The sequence below is a fragment of the Capra hircus genome, chromosome 17, assembly GCF_001704415.2.
Source record: "Capra hircus breed San Clemente chromosome 17, ASM170441v1, whole genome shotgun sequence".
Taxonomy (NCBI): Eukaryota; Metazoa; Chordata; class Mammalia; order Artiodactyla; family Bovidae; genus Capra; species Capra hircus.
The window spans coordinates 25,535,266-25,549,355 of NC_030824.1; positions in this window are offsets into that span (position 1 = coordinate 25,535,266).

Genomic DNA, 14,090 nt, shown 5'->3' on the forward strand with positions numbered 1-14,090 from the left:
CTCAGCGAACCTCTCTGGGTGTCCCTCAATGTGGAGAAACTTTTCATCTTTAACCTAGATGTTTTATCATCGGTGCTGTATAGATGGAGAAATCTAGAGGCTACTGTAAAAATAAAACTGAAAACCAGAAGCAGGAGGCTTAAGTCCAAAGCCTGAGAACATCAGAGAACTCCTGAATTCAGGGAACATTAAGCAATAGGAGCTCATCAAACGCCTCCATACCTACACTGAAACCAAGCTCCACCCAAGGGCCAACAAGTTCCAGAGCAAGACATACCATGCAAATTCTTCAGCAACACAGGAACACACCCCTGAGCTTCAATATACAGGCAGCTCAAAGCTACTTCAAAACCTTTGACGTCTCATAACCCATTACGGGTCACTCCACTGTACTCCAGACAGAAGAAACCCAGCTCCACCCACCAGAACTCCAACACAAGCCTCCCTAATCAGGAAACCTTGACAAGCCACTGATAGAACCCCACCCAAAGTGAGGAAGCTCCATAATAAAGAGAACTCCACAAATTACCAGAATATTAAAAGGCCACCCCAATGCAGCAATATAACCAAGATGAAGAGACAGAGTAATACTCAGCAGGTTAAGGAACAGGAGAAATGCCCACCAAACCAAACAAAAGAGGAAGAGATAGGGAATCTACCTGAGAAAGAATTCCAAATATTGATAGTGAAAATGATCCAAAATCTTGAAATCAAAATGGAATCACAGATAAATAGCCTAGAGACAAGGATTGAGAAGATGCAAGAAAGGTTTAACAAGGACCTAGAAGAAATAAAAAAACAGCCAATATATAATGAATAATGCAATAAATGAGATCAGAAACACTCTGGAGGCAACAAATAGTAGAATAACAGAGGCAGAAGATAGGATTAGTGAAATAGAAGATAGAATGGTAGAAATAAATGAATCAGAGAGGAAACAAGAAAAACGAATTAAAAGAAATGAGGACAAGCTCAGAGACCTCCAGGACAACATGAAATGCTCCAACATTCGAATTATAGGAGTCCCAGAAGAAGAAGACAAAAAGAAAAACCATGAGGAAATCCTTGAGGAGATAATAGTTGAAAACTTCCCTAAAATGAGGAAGGAAATAATCACCCAAGTCCAAGAAACACAGAGAGTTCCAAATAGGATAAACCCAAGGCGAAACACCCCAAGACACATATTAATCAAATTAACAAAGATCAAACACAAAGAACAAATATTAAAAGCAGCAAGGGAAAAACAACCAATAACACACAAGGGGATTCCCATAAGGATAACAGCTGATCTTTCAATAGAAACTCTTCAGGCCAGGAGGGAATGGCAAGACATACTTAAAGTGATGAAAGAAAATAACCCACAGCCCAGATTACTGTACCCAGCAAGGATCTCATTCAAATACGAAGGAGAAATCAAAAGCTTTACAGACAAGCAAAAGCTGAGAGAATTCAGCACCACCAAACCAGCTCTCCAACAAATTCCAAAAGATATTCTCTAGACAGGAAACACGAAAAGGGTGTATAAACCCGAACCCAAAACAATAAAGTAAATTGTAACGGGGTCATACTTATCAATAATTACCTTAAACGTAAATGGATTGAATGCCCCAACCAAAAGACAAAGATTGGCTGAATGGATACAAAAACAAGACCCCTCTATATGCTGCTTACAAGAAACCCACCTCAAAACAAGGGACGCTTACAGACTGAAAGTGAAGGGCTGGAAAAAGATATTCCATGCAAATAGAGACCAAAAGAAAGCAGGAGTGGCAATACTCAAATCCGATAAAATAGACTTTAAAACAAAGGCTGTGAAAAGAGATAAAGAAGGCCACTACATAATGATCAAAGAATCAATCCAAGAAGAAGATATAACAATTATAAATATATATGCACCCAATATAGGAGCACCAAAATATGTAAGACAAATGCTAACAAGTATGAAAGGGGAAATTAACAATAACACAATAATAGCGGGAGACTTTAATACCCCACTCACACCTATGGACAGATCAACTAAACAGAAAATTAACAAAGAAATGCAAACTTTAAATGATACATTAGACCAGTTAGACCTGATTGATATCTATAGGACATTTCACCCCAAAACAATGAATTTCACCTTTTTCTCAAGTGCTCATGGAACCTTCTCCAGAATAGATCATATCCTGGGCCATAAATTTAACCTTGATAAATTTTAAAAAATCGAAATCATTCCAGCCATCTTTTCTGACCATAATGCATTAAGATTAGATCTCAATTACAGAAGAAAAACTATTAAAAATTCCATCATAGGGAGGTTGAACAACACACTTCTGAATAACCAACAAATCACAGAAGAAATCAAAAAAGAAATCAAAATATGCATAGAAACTAATGAAAATGAAAACGCAATAACCCAAAACCTGTGGGACACGATAAAAGCAGTGCTAAGAGGTACGTTCATAGCACTACAGGCATACCTCAAGAAACAAGAAAAAAGTCAAATAAATAACCTAACTCTACACCTAAAGCAACTAGAAAAGGAAGAATTGGAGAACCCCAGAGTTGGTAGAAGGAAAGAAATCTTAAAAATTAGAGCAGAAATAAATGCAAAAGAAACAAAAGAGACCATAGCAAAAATCAACAAAGCCAAAAGCTGGTTCTTTGAAAGGATAAATAAAATTGACAAACCATTAGCCAGACTCATCAAGAAGCAGAGAGAGAAAAATCAAATCAATAAAATTAGAAATGAAAATGGAGAGATCACAACAGACAACACAGAAATACAAAGGATCATAAGAGACTACTATCAGCAATTATATGCCAATCAAATGGACAACGTGGAAGAAATGGACAAATTCTTAGGAAAGTACAATATTCCAAAACTGAACCAGGAAGAAATAGAAAATCTTAACAGACCCATCACAAGCACGGAAATTGAAACTGTAATCAGAAATCTTCCAGCAAACAAAAGCCCAGGTCCAGATGGCTTCACAGCTGAATTCTACCAAAAATTTCGAGAAGAGCTAACACCTATCCTACCCAAACTCTTCCAGAAAATTGCAGAGGAAGGTAAACTTCCAAACTCATTCTATGAGGCCACCATCACCCTAATACCAAAACCTGACAAAGACACTACAAAAAACAGAAAACTACAGGCCAATATCACTGATGAACATAGATGCAAAAATCCTCAACAAAATTCTAGCAATCAGAATCCAACAACACATTAAAAAGATCATACACCATGACCAAGTGGGCTTTATCCCAGGGATGCAAGGATTCTTCAATATCCGCAAATCAATCAATGTAATTCACCACATTAACAAAATGAAAAGTAAAAGCCATATGATTATCTCAATAGATGCAGAGAAGACCTTTGACAAAATTCAACATCCATTTATGATAAAAAACTCTCCAGAAAGCAGGAATAGAAGGAACATACCTCAACATTATAAAAGCTATATATGACAAACCCACAGCAAACATTATCCTCAATGGTGAAAAATTGAAAGCATTTCCCCTAAAGTCAGGAACAAGAAAAGGGTACCCACTTTCACTGCTACTATTCAACATAGTTCTGGAAGTTTTGGCCACAGCAATCAGAGCAGAAAAAGAAATAAAAGGAATCCAAATTGGAAAAGAAGTAAAACTCTCACTGTTTGCAGATGACATGATCCTCTACATGGAAAACCCTAAAGACTCCACCAGAAAATTACTAGAGCTAATCAATGAATATAGTAAAGTTGCAGGATATAAAATCAACACACAGAAATCCCTTGCATTCCTATACACTAATAATGAGAAAGTAGAAAAAGAAATTAAGGAAACAATTCCATTCACCATTGCAACGAAAAGAATAAAATTCTTAGGAATATATCTACCTAAAGAAACTAAAGACCTATATATAGAAAACTATAAAACACTGATGAAAGAAATCACAGAGGATACTAATAGATGGAGAAATATACCATGTTCATGGATCAGAAGAATCAATATAGTGAAAATGAGTATACTACCCAAAGCAATTTACAAATTCAATGCAATCCCTATCAAGCTACCAGCCATATTTTTCACAGAACTAGAACAAATAATTTCAAGATTTGTGTGGAAATACAAAAAACCTCGAATAGCCAAAGCAATCTTGAGAAAGAAGAATGGAACTGGAGGAATCAATTTGCCTGACTTCAGACTCTACTACAAAGCCACAGTCATCAGGACAGTATGGTACTGGCACAAAGACAGAAGTATAGACCAATGGAACAAAATAGAAAGCCCAGAGATAAATCCACACACATGTGGACACCTTATCTTTGACAAAGGAGGCAAGAATATACAATGGAGTAAAGACAATCTCTTTAACAAGTGGTGCTGGGAAAACTGGTCAACCACTTGTAAAAGAATGAAACTAGATCACTTTCTAACACCACACACAAAAATAAACTCAAAATGGATTAAAGATCTAAATATAAGACCAGAAACTATAAAACTCCTAGAGGAGAACATAGGCAAAACACTCTCTGACATAAATCACAGCAGGATCCTCTATGATCCACCTCCCAGAATTCTGGAAATAAAAGCAAAAATAAACAAATGGGATCTAATTAAAATAAAAGCTTCTGCACAACAAAGGAAAATATAAGCAAGGTGAAAAGACAGCCTTCTGAATGGGAGAAAATAATAGCAAATGAAACAACTGACAAACAACTAATCTCAAAAATATACAAGCACCTTATGCAACTCAATTCCAGAAAAATAAACGACCCAATCAAAAAATGGGCCAAAGAACTAAATAGACGTTTCTCCAAAGAAGACATATGGATGGCTAACAAACACATGAAAAGGTGCTCAACATCACTCATTATTAGAGAAATGCAAATCAAAACCACAATGAGGTACCACTTTACACCAGTCAGAATGTCTGCGATCCAAAAATCTGCAAGCAATAAATGCTGGAGAGGGTGTGGAGAAAAGGGAACCCTCCTACACTGTTGGTGGGAATGCAAACTAGTGCAACCACTATGGAAAACAGTGTGGAGATTCCTTTAAAAATTGCAAATAGAACTGCCTTATGACCCAGCAATCCCACTGCTGGGCATACACACCTAGGAAACCAGAATTGAAAGAGACACATGTACCCCAATGTTCATCGCAGCACTGTTTATAATAGCCAGGACATGGAAACAACCTAGATGTCCATCAGCAGTTGAATGGATAAGAAAGCTGTGGTACATATACACAATGCAGTATTACTCAGCCGTTAAAAAGAATACATTTGAATCAGTTCTGATGAGATGGATGAAACTGGAGCTGATTATACAGAGTGAAGTAAGCCAGAAAGAAAAACACCAATACAGTATACTAACACATATATATGGAATTTAGAAAGATGGCAATGATGACCCTGTATGCAAGAGAGCAAAAAAGACACAGATGTGTATAGTGGACTTTTGGACTCAGAGGGAGAGGGAGAGGGTGGGATGATTTGGGAGAATGGCATTGAAACACGTATACTATCATGTAAAAATCGAATCAACAGTCCGATGCAGGATACAGCATGCTTGGGGCTGGTGCACGGGGATGACCCAGAGGGATGTTGTGGGAAGGGACGTGGGAGGGGGGTTCATGTTTGGGATCGCATGTACACCTGTGGCGGATTCATGTCAGTGTATGGCAAAACCAATACAGTACTGTAAAGTAAAATAAAGTAAAAATAAAAATTATTAAAAAAGAAATAAGGTGATAGGGAGATAAAGAAAAAAAATTATATAAGCTTTGAAAAAAAAATTAGCAAAGCCCAAATTCAGTAGAAGGAAGGAAATAACAAAGATCAGAGCTGAACTAAAAACAATATAGGCCAAAAAAACTGATAAAAATGATCAATGAAACCAAGAGCTGATTTTTCAAAAGATAAAATTTTGTCCCAAAGAAGGCTTGTGAAGAGAAAAAATAGAGCACTCAAACAAAATAAGAATTGAAAGAGGAAAATTAGAACTGATACTGCAGAAGTGCAATCACAGGAGAATACTATGAACAGTTATGTGCCAGGTAGTTGAACAACATAGAAGTGGATAAATTCTTAAAAACATACAACCTTCCAAGACTGGATCAGGGAGAAATGATATAAATAGACCAATTCTAGTATTGAAATTGAACCTGTGATAAAAAAAAAACTCCCAACAAGCAAAAGTCCAGGACTAGTTGGATTCACAGGAGAATTCTACCATACTTAGAAAAAGCGTTAATACCTATCCTTCTCAAGCTATTCCCAAAAATTGAAAAGAAGGGGATACTTCTAAACTCATTCTTTGAGTCCACCATTACCCTGATACCAAAACCAGACAAAGATATTACAAAAAAGAAAATTACAGGCCAATATTTCTGATGAATATAGATGTGAAAAATCCTCAACAAAATATTAGCAAAAAAATATATGGAAAGCATCAAACACCTCAATCAAGAGTAATTTATTCCAGGATGCAAGGGCAATTCAATACCACAAATCAATCAATGTGACATGCTATATTACAAAACAAAGAAGAGAAATAACATAATCATCTCAATAGATGTAGACAAAGCATTTAGTAAAACCCAGCATTCATTCATGATAAAAAATGCTCAACAATGTGGGTATAGAGGGAACATATCCCAACATAATAAAAGCCATTTTTGGTAGATCCACAGATGACACCTTTCTCAATGGTGAAAAACAAAAAGCTTTTCCTCTAATATCAGGAAGAAGACAAAGATGCACACTCTCACCACTTCTGTTTGGCATAGTATTGAAAGTTCTAGTCACAGCAATCAGACAAGAAAAGGAAATAAATTACATCCAAAATGAAAGAGAGGCAGTAAAACCATCACTATATGCAGACGACTTGATAATATATGTAGAAAATCCTAAAGTCCCCACCAAAAAACTATTAGAACTAACAAATGAATTCAGGAGTTTGCAAGATACAAGATTAATATACAGAAATCTGTCCTTTTCTATACATTAATAGTGAACCATCAGAAATAGAAAACAAGAAAAAGATCTCATTTACAAAGTTATCAAAATGAACAAAAGAGCTAGGAATAAGCATAACCAAGGAGATGAAAGATGTATATTCTGAAAACTACAAGACATTGATAAAGGAAATTGAAGATGATACAAAGAAAATGAAAGATATCCCATTTTCATGGATTCAAATAATTAATAATACTAAAATGTCCACATTCCCCAAAGCAGTCTCCAGATTTAATGCAATCCCTATCAAAATATTCATGACACTTTTCACAGAACTAGAACAAATAATCCTAAAATTTGTATGGAATCACAAAAAAGATCCTGACTAGCCAAAGCAATCTTGAGAAAAATTAATAAAACTGGAGGCATCAAGTTCCCAGACTTCAGAATATACTACAAAGCTATAGCAATGAAAACAGTATGATACTGGCAAAAAAAAAAAAAAAAAGAGAGACACACAGATCAATGGAAAAGAATAGAAAGCCCAGAAATAAACCCATGCAAACAAATTCATCTATAACAAGAAAGGCAAAAATATACAATGGGAATAAGACAGTCTTTGAGTGGTTGTGGAGTGGCCAAGGCTGTGGCAGCTTGTAGCAGGATCTCAGTTCCGCAACCAAGGACTGAATCTAGTTCTTAGTACTAACTTGGCTCTTGTTTGCTTTGAAGAAAGAATTTGACAAAGAGACAAAAGATAGTGAGATAAGTAAGGTGTTTTTAGGAGAGACGATGTATGCAGAGAAAGCGCAGGCAGACTCAGAGAAAGAGAAGCAGAAAGACCAAGCCGCATGCTTTGGAGGTGGATTAAATCACTTGTGTGGGGGCAGTTCTTCCAAGTTTTCACTTTCCTCTGGCCAATAATCTTACTTTGCTTCCCACAGCTAATCAGACCAAGGATCCTTCCCATTATGTGTGCATACATTTTAGCCTAGATGGATTTCAGTAGGGAGGGTCTCTGGGAGATTGACAGCGCCTATTATGGGATAGTGCCCCGTTCTTTTCTGACCCCTGAGGAGCCTTTCTGCACATTTGCAGTTGAAGAGATCTCTCTGACCTCAAGAATGAGGGATGTGGTCTTCTCTCTTTACTCCAGAAGGGCTCAGTTCCTCTATGCTCCTGTCATTAGCTTTTTCCTTGAAATGTCAGGGACAGACAAGTTCCAGTTCACTCAGCTTGACAAATTCCAGCTGCTCAGCCCACAGACCCCTTGTCCTCCTACCTCATCTTCAACAAGTGGTGCTGAGAAAACTGGACAGTTGTATACCAAATAATGAAACGAGAACATTTTCTAACACCATATACAAAAATAAATTCAAAATTAATTAAAGACCTAAATGTGAGACTAACAAAAAAGTTCCTATAAGGAAACATGAGCAGTACACTCTTTGACATAAATTTTAGCAATATTTTTTGGATCTGACTTCTCAAGCAAAGGAAGCAAAAGCAAAACTAAACAAATGGGATTCAATTAAATTTAAAAGCTTTTGCACAGCAAAGAAAGCCATTAACAAAATTAAAGGACAAATTACTGAATGGGAGAAAATATTTTCAATTGATATGTCTGACAAGGGGTTAATATCTAAATTACATAAAGAGCTCATAAAACTCAAAATAAAGAAAAGAGGACTTCCCTGGTGGTCCAGTGGTTACGACTCCACACTTTCGATGCAGGGGGCAAAGGTTTGATCCCTGGTTGGGGAACAAAGATCCCACATGCCATGTGGTGCAATTGAAAAAAAATCAATTAAGAAAATGGACAGAAGACCTGAATAGACAATTTTCCAAAGAAGACATACAGATGGTCAATAGGCACATCAAAAGATGCTCATCAGCAAGATGCAAATCAAAACCACAGTGACACCTCACACCAGTTAAAATGGCTATATTCAAAAAGACAAGAACTAACAAGTGTTGGTGAGAATGTGATAAAAGAGAATCTCAAGCACTATCATTGGGAGTGTAGGTCTGTATAGCCCCTGTGAAAAACACTATGGAAATTCCTCAGAAAATTAAAAATGAAACTACCATATAACCAGCAATTCCACTCCTGGGTGTATATCCAAAGAAAATAAAAATACTAATTCAAAAAGATATATGCACCCCAATGTTCATAGCAGCATTATTTACATAGCAAAGACATGTAAGCAATCAACAGATGTGTGAATAAAGAAGATGTAGTACATACAGACAGTGGAATACTACTCACCCATAAAATGAATGAAATATTGTCATTTGCAACAACATGGATGGATTTTGAGGGTGTTATGCTTAGTGAATTAAGTCAAACAGAGTAAGACAAATATTGTGTTTTCTGTTCTATGTAGAAACTAAAAAGAATGAATAAAAAAAGAAAAACACCAAACTCACAGAAATCAAACCGGTGGCTACCAGTGGGAAGAGAAGTGGAGAGAGAACCGATGTGGGGAAGAGGATTAAAAGGTATGAACTACTAGATACAAAATAAATAAGGTACAAGGGTGTAATGTTCAGCACAGTGACTATAGCCAATACTTTATAATAACTTTAAGTGGTTTATAATCTATGAAAATATTGACTCACTATGCTGTGATATGATTAGGGGTCCAGATCTTGAAATACAGTGTACATTCTGCCTTAAACTCCTGTAATATTGTAACTCAAATACGCCTTAATTTAAAAAGACCATTTTCTTCCCCATCATACATTCCTTCTGTCATTCAATATTTACTGGTAAACTAGTGTGCCTCTGAACTTGCGCTACTGATAGAAAGATAAAAACACCATTACTCCCTTCAGCACTTGCAGTCGGTTGGAAAGCCTAAGATGTAACCTCTTATATTTTCCCTCTGATTTTAATAGAGCTCCTGAATTTAGCTGGTTGCACAGCCCTCAACTGGAGATTCCATTCTCCAGGCTCCTCTGCAGTGAGTTATGGTCATGTGTCTAAGTGCTGGCCAATGGGATGTCAGCAGGTGTGATGCTCTCACTTCCTTATAAGGAAGCTGACCACCCTCCACTTCCGGTCCCTTTCCTCTCCTGCAAGCTGGGTTGCAGACATCGAGATTGAGTCCCAGGCTTGGCCTTGTGGACTAGAATGATGCCCCAGAAAAGGCAGAGCACTGAGATGGACGGGCCCTTGGACCCTCTGCCAGACCCAAACTTCCTTTGGGATGGGGGGCTGACATCTGATCTTGCTCTGACAAGCCTATGGAGCCTCAGGTGAAGCAGCCACATGAATATGCTAACACAGGCCCCTGAAGAAACATTGAAATACTGTGATCCTTTTTCTAATAAGTATGCCAGATGTGACGTGAGCTCAAGGGAGAAGCATCAGAGTCAGCGTGCAAGAGATCGGAAGGTTGGAAACTGGAATCAACCTACAGACCCTCCTCTCCCTCCGTACCCTTCACTCCGGGTCTCCGCACTGTTTCCCCAGGTAAATGTGCTGGTCCACCACACTAAACACCCGCCACCACTTCTCTCCCTTGGTTCCCTCCAAGGCTGGCATCACTGTCTCTGTGAGGCTGAGCCTGGTGTGCCTGCCCAAGGCTGTGTCCTCAGGACCTAGAAGGGATATGGCAGGTGATAAATAAATATGTCTTGGCTACTGCTATGGGCAGTTACTGTGCGTGGTGATACATCTGTTATGTGGAATGTGATGGTCCAGAGGAAGTTGCTCCAGATCCCTTGGTGAAGCTGAGGAAGACTTCCTGGAGGAGGAGGCTCCATGAAGGCAGATTATTTTCAAGCTGACGAGGGGAGAGGACATTACAGTATGGGAACCACGGGGACCAGGGCTCAGAGAGTGAACATAGTGGGTGACTGAGGACCACTCCAGGGCAGCAGGAGGTGGAAGGAGGGGCTGGGGCAGCTGATGAGGCTCGCAGAAGAGGAGGGAGAGCCTCTGAATTGTGTGACATGAGTGGTCAACACCAGATCTGATGTTAAAAATATTATCTGGAGGCCTGGTTGGGGGTCTCTGGGCTGATTTGTCAAATAGGAAGTTTCCCAGAGCAGAGATTGTAAAGCACGGAGGTCACACAGGCTAGGTGACCTCCAAGTGCTCAACCTGGTCAGTGCTAGAACAATTTGAGTTAGTGTCCAGTGCTTAAACATTAAGAATTTTTGCCTAAAATGGGCATTTCTCTATGTTGCTGAGGATCGGGTCTCAGATCCCCTGCGGCGGATCCCCGAGCCCCATCCCACATGGCGGCCATCGCTGGTGCCGAGCAGTGGACCCCTGCCCCTGGGGCGCACACTCACCGCTGCCCCAGCCCCACCTGGTCCACAGTTTCCTGTCACTGCCTGCCTGAGCGTGTCCCGAGGGCTCACCTTTGCATCAGCTCATACTCACTGAATAGACTCTTGGAAATCTGAGACTCTTCTTGACCTTGAGAAGGCTTGACCCTCAAGTCGGAGGATGGGGACAGATAAGCAGTTCATCACATCACAGCACAGCATCCCATTGGGGAAACAGAGCTTGAATCAAGGAGAACCTTGGTTCTGGTTCTGAGTGACTGGGCAGATAATGACCCCAAAGGTGTCCACATGTGATCCCCAGGACCTGTGACTGTGTTTCCTTGCATGGGAATGGGGGGGGGGGGGGTCTTGCAGATATGATTAGGGGTCCAGATCTTGAAATACAGCATACATTCTGGATTATCTAGATGGGCCCAATCTAATCCATCAATTCTTAAAATATGATAATGTCCCATTGGTATTAATTCCAGAACATCCTCTGTGGCTTGTAACAGGATCAGTGTACTCTAAAGAACACAACCAGTTCTTAGGATGATGCTAAGCCTCAAGCAAGGGACGGGCATGACCAGGATGTGGACAATACACCAGGAACCTTGGCCCCTCCCCAGTTTGCCTGAGGTTCACGCTTTCTACTGACATTTCTGACTGTGTGCTGTGGGTCAGGTCCTCCCTGGGTGCTGGGTGTGAGCAGCACAGGGAAGATCAAGTCCTGCAGATCAACACACGGATCAGAGATTCCGGGAGGTGGAGACAAGGAAGGGCAGAGGGAGGAAGTCTGCACCATGCAGACTCCAGGAGGGAGGTCACTGTGACTTCACCCCAGACATTATCAGTTGGATTCCCAGGAGACTGGCTGAGTTCTCATCAAGGTGACAAACCTCTGCTGTGTCCTGTAGCCACAGGCCTCCCCCCGGCCTCTGCCTGAGTCTGGGAGAAGCAGCAGCACTGTCCTGTGGGCTGGAGGGGATGGACCTTCCTGAGAGATCTGAGGTCTTGGGGAGCAGGGCATCCTGGATGGTGGAAGGGGAGACAGTAGGGGTGAGGTGCACCCAGAAACCTGGGAAAAGGAGACACCCTGCAGTAAGGCTGAAGGATTCCTAGAGGGATGACCCACTGCATGTGGGGTCTTTTAAGTAGTTTGCCTCATGTAAGTCATAGTAAGTGACTATGGAAGAGAGAAATAAGACAGAGAGAGAGAGAGAAAGAGAGAAGGATGGGGGGAGAGGTGATTCTGGCTGACAAGGATGCGAAGGGCATGCTGACAAGGTTGAGAAATGTCAGCTCTCCCTCGAGTATAAATTAAGGATCATCTCAAGTGAGTGGACTCAACTGAAGGAGACTCTTTCCTTCCAGACGACAGGCAGGAGGAAGGAGATGTGAAGAAATGAAAGGAATGTTCTGACTCAATGTTAATGGCCCAAAGGCATGTGTGAAAGGTAAAATTATAAGGAATCATAAAATCAATTTTAATCTAAAAGAGAAAAAACACAATGGTATTATTTTTACATTACTATTACATCCCATTTCTATTGCTCTTCTAAAGTCTAGAGTTAAGAATTAGGAATGAGGGGATAAGAAATATGGGTTGAGGCAGCCAGGAGAGGGGAAAAAAATGCACATTAACATGAAGAAATATTTGACTTCAGGGTCCTAGGTATGAGAAAGCCTGTGATAAAGGCCTTTAAAATCTAGTGCTTCACTCACAAATGCCCTGAAATACAGCATGACAAATTTCAAAATTATTTCTGCACCCTTCACTGAAAAGTCCATCCTGTGAATGTGAAGTTAATAACCACAGTGTTCATGAAGCATCTCCTGGGTGACAGGCCTTATGCTAAGGGGCTTAGATGGATTATCTCACTGATCCTCTCCTGGTGAGGTAAGTTCTTCAATCATCCACACTTACCAGTGAGGAAGCTGAGGCCAGAGAGATTACAGAGTGGGTCACACATCCAGGGAGGGGTGGAACCAGTTTTCCCACATAAGTGTGTTCCATTCCCAGTTGGTGGGCCCTCGGCACCCAGGATGCAGCACGGCCTCGGGGGTGCCACAAAAGACACATGGTCCAGGAAAATAATGACAACATGCAAGAGTCCTGCCTGACACAAGATTTAGATTTATATTGAGTTCCTTTAAAAAGTACAAGTTACCCAATATTGGAACTGATCACAGTTGTTGTTTCCCCCCACCCCCCACCCCCCGTTGAGCATAAGATGAAATACATGCCTGTTTGTAGGGCCATTAAGTGAAAAACACAATTTTAAACCCTGGCTCATGTCAGCACGATGAGATATTCACCCCACTAGAGACAGAAAAGGGGATAGCAGATCCCCATCCCCAGGCTCCTCTGCATTTGAGGTGTAGGCTTCTTGGCAGGAATGACCCAAATGGTTTAAATAGTTCTCCCACCCCTCTCCCTCTACCCTCTCTCTGTTGATACATCTGGATTTAATACATAGACAAGTGTGTGCCAGGATCCCACTATGTGCTGTATCATAGTTTAGAGGAAGTTTCCTTGGTTGACATCCACATAGCTCCCTACACTGACTTCTGGTTCCCTCTGCACACAGGGACAGAGGTCTGGGTCAGCCCCTCTCCAGTCTTGGATACATCTCTTCTTGCTGGAGGAGGTGCTGGCTGAAAAAGAATCAGTGTGTCTGTCCCCAACCTGCTTATGTCAGTTGTATCTGTTATTGAGTATAGATATTTTAATAAACCATCATAAGTGAATAAGATAGCAGGCAAAATAGGGTTGCTCTTTCTATTAAACCTGACCTGGAAGCCTTAGGTTTGCTTAATAAACAGAAGTGCTTTAAAATGTCTTTTTGAATTAAGTATGGATAAAGCCACTGTAGAG